Source organism: Ammospiza caudacuta, chromosome 2, assembly GCF_027887145.1.
Source record: "Ammospiza caudacuta isolate bAmmCau1 chromosome 2, bAmmCau1.pri, whole genome shotgun sequence".
Lineage (NCBI taxonomy): Eukaryota > Metazoa > Chordata > Aves > Passeriformes > Passerellidae > Ammospiza > Ammospiza caudacuta.
In genome coordinates this window covers 4,572,403-4,580,848 of record NC_080594.1, presented here as the reverse complement: position 1 = coordinate 4,580,848, position 8,446 = coordinate 4,572,403, and the positions used below count along the sequence as shown (strand labels likewise).

The 8,446-nt window shown below is 44.1% G+C and overlaps 1 long non-coding RNA gene across 2 annotated transcripts; it reads right to left on the bottom strand.

Moving 5' to 3' along the window:
• Positions 1–1,269: 1,269 nt before the first annotated feature.
• Positions 1,270–7,661, bottom strand: LOC131554837 (uncharacterized). Of its 2 annotated transcripts, XR_009274441.1 has the most exons (5): positions 7,523–7,661; positions 7,060–7,391; positions 6,846–6,965; positions 5,219–5,293; positions 1,270–1,791 (listed from the first exon to the last, which is right to left on the bottom strand). It is a non-coding gene; the product is annotated as an uncharacterized LOC131554837 (long non-coding RNA). The 2 variants fall into 2 exon arrangements; XR_009274440.1 differs by having other exon boundaries at positions 7,060–7,582.
• Positions 7,662–8,446: the final 785 nt, after the last annotated feature.

The following is an 8,446-nucleotide window of genomic DNA, read 5'->3' as shown; positions in this document are numbered from 1 at the left end:
GAAATAGTTAGGAATAGAAATGCTGGCAAAGGGCACTTTTATGTTTGCATTGGTGTCACCTCCCATGGATAAAACCCCACAGTGAGCCCTCAGAGCACAAGTGTGAAAACTGCATCCTTGGACTTCCACAGTGGAATTAATTTTCTTTTCCTCTTCTCTTTCAGGCCAGGAAAAATCACCAAACTCCTGCCCCCTTTGCCAAAAGCTTTGGTGTTTGAGCAGCCACAGGCAAGAGGCCCCAGCACAGGCTCTGCCCTGCAGGGCTCAGGCCCTGCCCTGCTGTGGGTGAGTCAGAGGCACACAGGGCTCCTCTTGTCCCCTGTGCTGCATTCCCTGCCTGGGGATGCCATTGCTGCCAGCCCAGCCTGGGGCTGCTCACAGGGGCCAGGGGGAGGGAAGGGACCAGGGTCTGACTCCAAGGTTCACAAGGCTGATTTACTGTTTTATTGTATATATTACATTAAGCTATACTAAAGAATAGAAGAAAGGATCTCATCAGAAAGACAGCTAAGAATAGAATAGCAAAGAATGGTAACAAAGGCTTGTGGGTGGCACAGAGAGTGTGAGCCAGCTGGGTGTGATTGGTCATTAATTAGAAACAAGCACATGAGACCAATCCCAGATGCCCCTGCTGCATCCCACAGCAGCAGATAATCAATGTTTGCATTTTGTCCTTGAGGCCTCTGAGCTTCTCAGGAGGAAAACTCCTAAGGAAAGGATTTTCCATAAAAGATGTCTGTGACACAGCCCCAGCCCTGTGTGCAGGCAGAGACACAGGGACAGCCCTGCCCAGAGCCACCACTGTCAGCAACCAGGGGATGGGGCTGGCTCTGGTGAGAAGGGTTTATTGCTCAACCAACACCAGCCCCAGTGCCCTGGCTCTGGTGAGAAGGGTTTATTGCTCACACCAACACCAGCCCTGTGCCCTGGCTCTGGTGAGAAGGGTTTATTGCTCACACAAACAGCCCCTGTGCCCTGGCTCTGGTGAGAAGGGTTTATTGCTCACACAAACAGCCCCAGTGCCCTGGCTCTGGTGAGAAGGGTTTATTGCTCACACCAACACCAGCCCTGTGCCCTGGCTCTGGTGAGAAGTGTTTATTGCTCAACCAACACCAGCCCCAGTGCCCTGGCTCTGGTGAGAAGGGTTTATTGCTCACACAAACAGCCCCAGTGCCCTGGCTCTGGTGAGAAGGGTTTATTGCTCACACAAACAGCCCCAGTGCCCTGGCTCTGGTGAGAAGGGTTTATTGCTCAGGTAAAGATCAGCCTCAGTGCCCTGGCTCTGGTGAGAAGGGTTTATTGCTCAGGTAAGGATCAGCCTCAGAGGCCAGCAGACTTTACAGAGTAAGTAGTTCCTACAGTTCCAGAGCACTCACAGTTCTTTGTTCCAGGCAATGTAGACCTTTCTAACCCACACACAGCTGCCACAGGGTTCATTTTGCTTTTCTCACCCATCACCTTTCCTTAACTCTGCTGCACTGTGCTCACTTCTGTCCTGTGGCTCCTCACTTGCACACAGATGCTTCTGTAACAATTCTAAACTCTGACTTTACACAGCCCCACCCTCACATTATCAACCCTGCACCACCTCACCTTTACAGTTCCTCACTCACTCAAGGCACGCTCTTACTCACAGCCACAGAAACATCATTATTTTCTGTATTATTTTGCTGCTAATGCATCTGTGTTGTATTTTCACATCAATCCAAGCTTCTTCCCAGGCTGCAGATCAAATCTTTTGGTGTCTCTGGAGGATTCTGGTTTTCCAGTTCCCACATCTCCCCTCTCTCTCTGTATTAAGAAATTTTTAATAATAGATTGGTTAAGTATTGGTTGTATATATTAATGTAAATAAGGTGTTATTCTTATTAGTAGTAGTATTATAATAATTAAAATGTATTTAAAATATAACATTTGGTTATATTTGTTAATTATGGTGTTAAATTTTATTTATTAAATTTTTAGTTAGGTTTTATTATTTATCTTATTTTTGATATTTTTCAAAGCTGTATATTTTTATAAATAGATTTCGAGTTATTAGATAAATTTCTAGAATATATTTCATGAAATTTTTGTGTTTATATTTGTGTCAACAAAAGAAAATTGATTGTTGTTTTGTAAAACTGTGTGTTTAATATTTTTGATATCTGTTTAAAAGCTACTTCATGCAAAGGAAGTAGTGTTGGATTGCTTATTTAGGTAAGATTTTAATTTATTTAATAATTTTAGTGTTGTTGAAGTAATAGGTGGCATAAAAACTGATGTGTTTTTTTAAGTTTCAAGGTTTAAAATTATTTTTATAATTTGATTTGTATTGCTGGATAAATGATTTTTTGTTATATATTAGTAATTATCTTTATATTAATGGTTAATAATGTACTTTTTTCATGATATGGATTATTTGTAATTGGTATATGGATTAGGTAAGTAAAGAATATATTTTTTTGAGCAATGATAGATTAATACAAAGTATTTAAACTTGAAACTTTAGTTGAAGTTATGTAAATGTTTGGTTTAGGTTGGTTCATTGGTAAAGTTGTATAACTAAAAGTAAATAAACTAAATAGAGGCATAATATTTGATTGAATTTTATATTTTAAGTTATTATTTAATAAGAAATTGATACTATTGATTTTTATATTTATAAAGAAACTTCAAGTTTATCGTTTTTGGTGAGTACAATACAAGGTGCTAGGTGTAAGTTGGAAATTTTGTGTAATTTGCATTTGTACTTACCTTGTCTAATTTTGTTTTTTTAGTGCTGGAGTGGTCAGTGTGGTTTTTGTGTGATGTCGTTTTACGATTTCATTGAAATTTACCTGGGTTTTTCTACTTGCTGAGATGTAAGTAAACTTTATGTTGTCATATGATCAATAAACTATTGATACATTTTGGTTTATAAAATTGCATACAGATTTGTGACATACTTATTTCAGATATTATTATAATTTTTTTGTTATAAGTATGAAGAAATATTAAAGTAATGTATGCAGTAAAGAAAACACTAAATTAATTAGGAATTATTTAGATTATATACAATTAGTAACATGTGAAATTATATATTTATTAAGTATTAAAATATTGTATATTATTTTAGAGCTTGGAACAGTTGATAAATTTTAAATTAGTGGAAGGTTCCATAATTGTTACAAATAGGTTCAGTTGTGATATTGATAAAGTCAAATGGTTAAGTTAAAATTATTTGAATTTTATTTTTGATGTAGCAAATATTTGGGATTATTAATTATTTTATTTTGGTAGAGCTAGGGTTTGATTATAGTTTAAATTGTAATTGGTGGATGTTACTTAATACATTTTCAGGTAAGGTTTTTAAAAATAGTTATGAGTAACAATTTTAGGATTAAAGATTAATTAAATTATTTAGTAATTGGGCTTTTAAAGTATTTTTAGAATAGAGATGTTTTGAATATAGTAAACTTATTTTTTAAATATTTGAAAGTGGTTACAGACAGGGTTGTGAATTTGGATTTGGATATTGAGAGTGTGAGGGTGCAGGAAATGTAGGAGAGACTGAATACTTAGTATGAAACTTAGAAAAATAAATCAATGTTGTAGTTGGATTTTTTATTAAAGTGTTTTTGTAATAATACCTGAGGAAAGTTATAAGATTAATAGTTTGGAGGAGGTTTTTAATAAAGTCTAATTTTTTTAACATTGAAAAATATTTAAAATGATGAGATAATATTAGGTTAAATGACAGAGTTAGTGTAGAGATTAGTCAGGGAGTTAACTTGGTTTAAGAGATGTATACAGTAGTTAGAGAATAAAAAAGTGGGATTTGGAAATTATGTGGTTGTGGTGATTATATAAAGAGATGTTAAAGTATGTGAAAGTCAGTTGTAACTATTAAAATAATATTTTATAAATAATGTTTATTATTAAATTAATAATTCTCTATAATTAGTATGTTAGTAGTAAGTGTTTGGAGAAGTTGAGATAGCTTTTTAAAAATATTTATATATTAGGGAAATAAACTAAAAATTTTAAAATAGTATGATATTAATAGTAATTGCTATTTTTTGGTGTTATTTATAAAAGATAAAAACTCGAGATTGTAATGAAGAATAGAATTTTTGATTAAATGGATGATGTAATAAACTGTATTGTTTTACTTATGAAGAGGTGTTGCTTAGTGTTTTATTTTAGTTGCTTTAATTTGACTTGTTTTACTTTTTAAAGACAATTAACTATATACTTTATAGTTTAGATAAATGATTTCTAATACAATCCAGGATAAGTTACATTAAATAAGACTTAGAATTAATTAATTCTGATTGTAAGGAATAACAAAACAAATTTTAATAGATTATTACAGTGATGAAATTGAAGACTATTTAGGCTTAAATGTAGCGAAATTTGATTTTGTTTCATTTTATTAATACTTGAGTTATTGAAGGTTGTTATTTATAAATATTGAAGTTTTGAAAGTGTTGGGGAGAAACTTTAGGTTGTTGGCTTACTATTACTACCTATATCTGTACATGGTGGTTTTATTCATTGGGAGCTATCTTTCTTGGCAAAAGATTTTTATTTATGTTCTATTTAGAATTGTACTAACTTGTATAGTGGTTTTTTTTGTATTTAGGATATTGATTAGATTGTTCTCTATTTTTGGGGGTTTTGAGTAATATTTACATATAGGTTTTTGATACTTGAAGAATTTTTTAATGGTTTTGATTTACAATTTGGAGAGTATTTGGTGTTTGGAGGAAATAAATTTGGAGTTATTTTTGATATGGTTGAGTTGTATTTTTAGTGATAATAAGGTCTACTTTTGGCACATTAGTTTGGTTTTTTTGTTTGGTAGTGGGGAGGGTCTCTTGTCTAAGCCTGAGACTGGTATTAGGATTTTTGTCTAATGTTTTATGAGTCTGCTAAGGAGGAGGTGTTGTTTTAAGTTTTATAAAATCTACTGAGAATCAGTTAAAATCATGGAAGAAACATTATGGTAATTGCAGAGTGTTGTGTTTAAGGAGTTCTAAATCTTTTTTAATAAATTGAAATAAGGTGAGCTCAATCTACTTTTTCTGCCCCCACGAATGGCATGACCTGTGCCCACTGCTCACTATTCACCCAACCAAAATCAAGAGCAAATGTTGGCTGGGCTCTAAGAACCTGAAATAACTTAGAAGCAAAATAAATCACATTTTTCTCCTGCGTTTTTTTTTTTTTTTTTTGTTTCAGATGCTGGACTTACCTCTGTGGACATGCACTGAGCTCTCACTGCAGGAACCTGTCCGGCCTCTGTGGCTGTGAGTTCATGTTCTTCTCACTGGGGAGTCGGAATTAATTAATTAATTAATTGCAGAATTAATTGAATTAATGACCCCTTTCCCCTTTTGTGCCTCGCCGTGTGGGACAGGGGCAGAGAGAGCGAGCAGAGGAGCGGCCGGGGCTGGAGAGGGGCAGCAGAAAGGCAGAGGGACCTCCCTGGTGTCCCCAGGGCACTGTGGGGAACAGAAGGGACACCGTGAGGGCAAGGGCAGGTGAGGAGGGGACAGCTTGGGGCAAAACCCGGGGTCACCTGCAGGGAAATGAGTCAGGGGTGTTTTGGAGGGAAGAGCTGAGGGGATGAGTCCGCCCAGCTCGGCCCAAGGGGGAGCAGAGGTGAAGGCCAATCCAAAGCCAGCCCTGCTCAACCTCAGAGTCCCAGAATAAATTCTATGAGCTGCCCAGTGAGGGACTGAAAATACATAAAAACAGACCCAGGAGCAAACCAGAAGGTTCCTGGGAATCCCATTACAGTGTTGTCACAGCCTTTTTAACAGATTTTTTATCTCAACACTGCATTTCTGTGTTGGGATCGTTCACTCTGTGGGCTGTGGGGTTTTTGGGTCTGAGCTCCCTCACGGCAGCCCTGACACCCTCAGGAGCGGGGAGGGAAAGCAGAGTCAGGGCTGCTGGCAGGGCAGGGGTTCTACCCCAGAGCAGACCCAGCAGCTGCCCCCCAGCCTGGCCAGGAGGGATCTGCTCTGGTTCCTGCAGGGAAGGAATGTTCCCAGCTGAATCAGCCGGCATTGCAGCGGCCTCATCTCCCGATCCAGGTGACATTCCAGCAGCCTCATCTCCCAGCACTTCCCCATGCTGCTCCTGCCCCTCCTGCTCCCAGCTCCTGCCCGTTCTGAGGGGAATTTGTCCCACCAGCACCAGGGGAAGGACACCAGCTGCCACCCTGGAACTTGGATTGTCCCCCTGGGGAATGCTGGCTGCTGGGATTTAGAGCATTCCATGTATTTGGCTGCTAAAATTTCCCAGCCCAGGGGTTTTAGCTGACAGGGCAGCACAGAGACTGTTCTCTATGTGGTGTCTGGATTTGGGGTTTGGTATCAGCTTTGCTAGTTCAGGTGAGTTACACCCACAGCCCCACATTCCCTGATGAATTCCTGCTGGAATAACATGAGAGCAACTCATTGAGAGTAGAAATTCCCATGCAGAGCTACCACTTTTACACCAGCTGTATTAGGAGCCAGCAGAGGTTCCAGGGAAGCTGAGTGGGATCAGGAGAAGGACAAGTCTATATTCTATAGAACTTGCTGTTTAAAACCCTCATCCCCCAGCTCCACTGATGTCCCTGGGGTCACTTGGCAGAGTTCCCTGGAACCCAGCTGATTTCACCGCCCATCCCTGGAGCTCGGGCTCCAGTGGGTATTTTAAAGCAGGACAAGGCAGTGGCTGGATGCACTCCCAGCCTGTGCTGATGCAGCACACCTCTCCCTGAAGAAGCCCAGCTCCTTTCAGAGCCTCAGCAGTAGCCTCTGCACGTTTTTTCCCCTCAGGAAAGTGATGCACATCCCTGCCTTCAGCACACCTCCAGTGAGACCCACCTGCAAAAGTTCTCCTTCACTTCTGCACTTCAGCTGGCTCCCTGGGAAGTTCCAAACTTCATCCCACTTGAACCTCTGAGTTTGAGGCATCTCCCAGGTATACTGCTTGGGATTCAATATCTGTGAGGAAAGATGGCTTTGGTGTTAGTGCTGCTGAGGAACAATGGCCTCAGGCTGGAAAGGCAAGAGAAGATTTGGGGTGGCTGACACATACCTGGGAGCTGTGTGGGAGTTCTGGGAAGTCAGAAACGGGAGCTGCTGTCTGAGCCCCTCTGCAAACGGTCCGTGCCTCCATTCCAGGCAATGCCCGCTGCTCCTTGGGGCCCTTTCTGGGCTGTCGGTGGCCGCGGCGCTGCCGGGCCGGGCTCGGTGTCCCCGCGGGGCTGAGGAGCGGCGCCGTGTCCGCCAGGGGGCGCCCCGCGGGACGGGCGGCGGCGCTGAGGGAGCGGCGGGGTCCGGGGGGTCCCGGGGCTGCCACAGGCGCTTCCCCTACCTTTCCCGTTTCCAGCCGTGATCCAGGGGCTGCTCCAGGGAAGCGCCGTCTTCCTGGCGGCCCAGCACCATCAGAGCCCCGGCTCCCCGCGGCCCGAGAGCCCCGGCGGGACCCCAGCCCCGCACCGGCCGGAGCAGGAGCGGCGGCTCAGTCCCAGCACCCGTCCCGGAGCAGCTCTTCCTACCTGTAGCGATGCCGGTCCGGTCCTGGTCCCCATCCTACCTCGATCATCCGGCCCCGGCGGGATCCCAGTCCCGCACTAGCCGCAGCCGGAGGAGCAGCACCAGGCTCGGTCGCAGCGCCCATGCCGGAGTGGCTCTTCCCACCTGCAACGACACCGGTCCCGATCCCAGCCCCAATCCCGCCTCGACCATCCAGCCCCGGCGGGACCCCAGCCTCACACTGGCCGGGACAAGAGCAGCAGCGCCCAGCTCGGTCCCAGCACCCGTCCCGGAGCGGCTCTTCCTACCTGCAGCGATGTCGGTCCGATCCCGGTCTCAGTCGCGCCTCGACCATCCAACACCAGAACCCACACCCTGCCCGCCTCCCACAGCAGACCCCAGCAGGACCAGGACCCGAGCCCCCAGACCCAGATCCCGATTCCGGTCTCACCTAGCACCCACACCTTGCACACCTCCCACAGCAGACACCGGCAGGACCAGGACCCGGAGCCCCCAGACCCAGAGCCCAATCCCGGTCTTACCTGAGCACCTCGGGCCCTACGCAGCACCAGCAGAAACCCCCGATCCGGATCCTCTTGCAGCATCCCGAGCCGAGCATCCCCCGAAGAAAGCGGGACGGACGCGGATTCGCCGGCTTTTATGGGCGGGAGGGGGGGCGGAGAGGAGGTGTGTCCCCGGGGGCGGGGCCGGCACAGGTGCGAGGGGCGGGGTCTGCACAGGTGTGAGCGATCCCAGTGCGGCTGCGCGGGGCGGGGTCTTGGGGGATTTAAGGCGCGGGGAGGGCCCGGCGGAGCCATTTGCTCCTCGGAGGTCGGCGGGGTAGGTTGCTGTCGGTCGGGGCTCTATATTTCTGTTTCTCTATATTTTCTTCTGCATTTCTTTTCGTTTGTGTTTCTGTTTCTCTACACCTCTCCTTTCACCCCTCC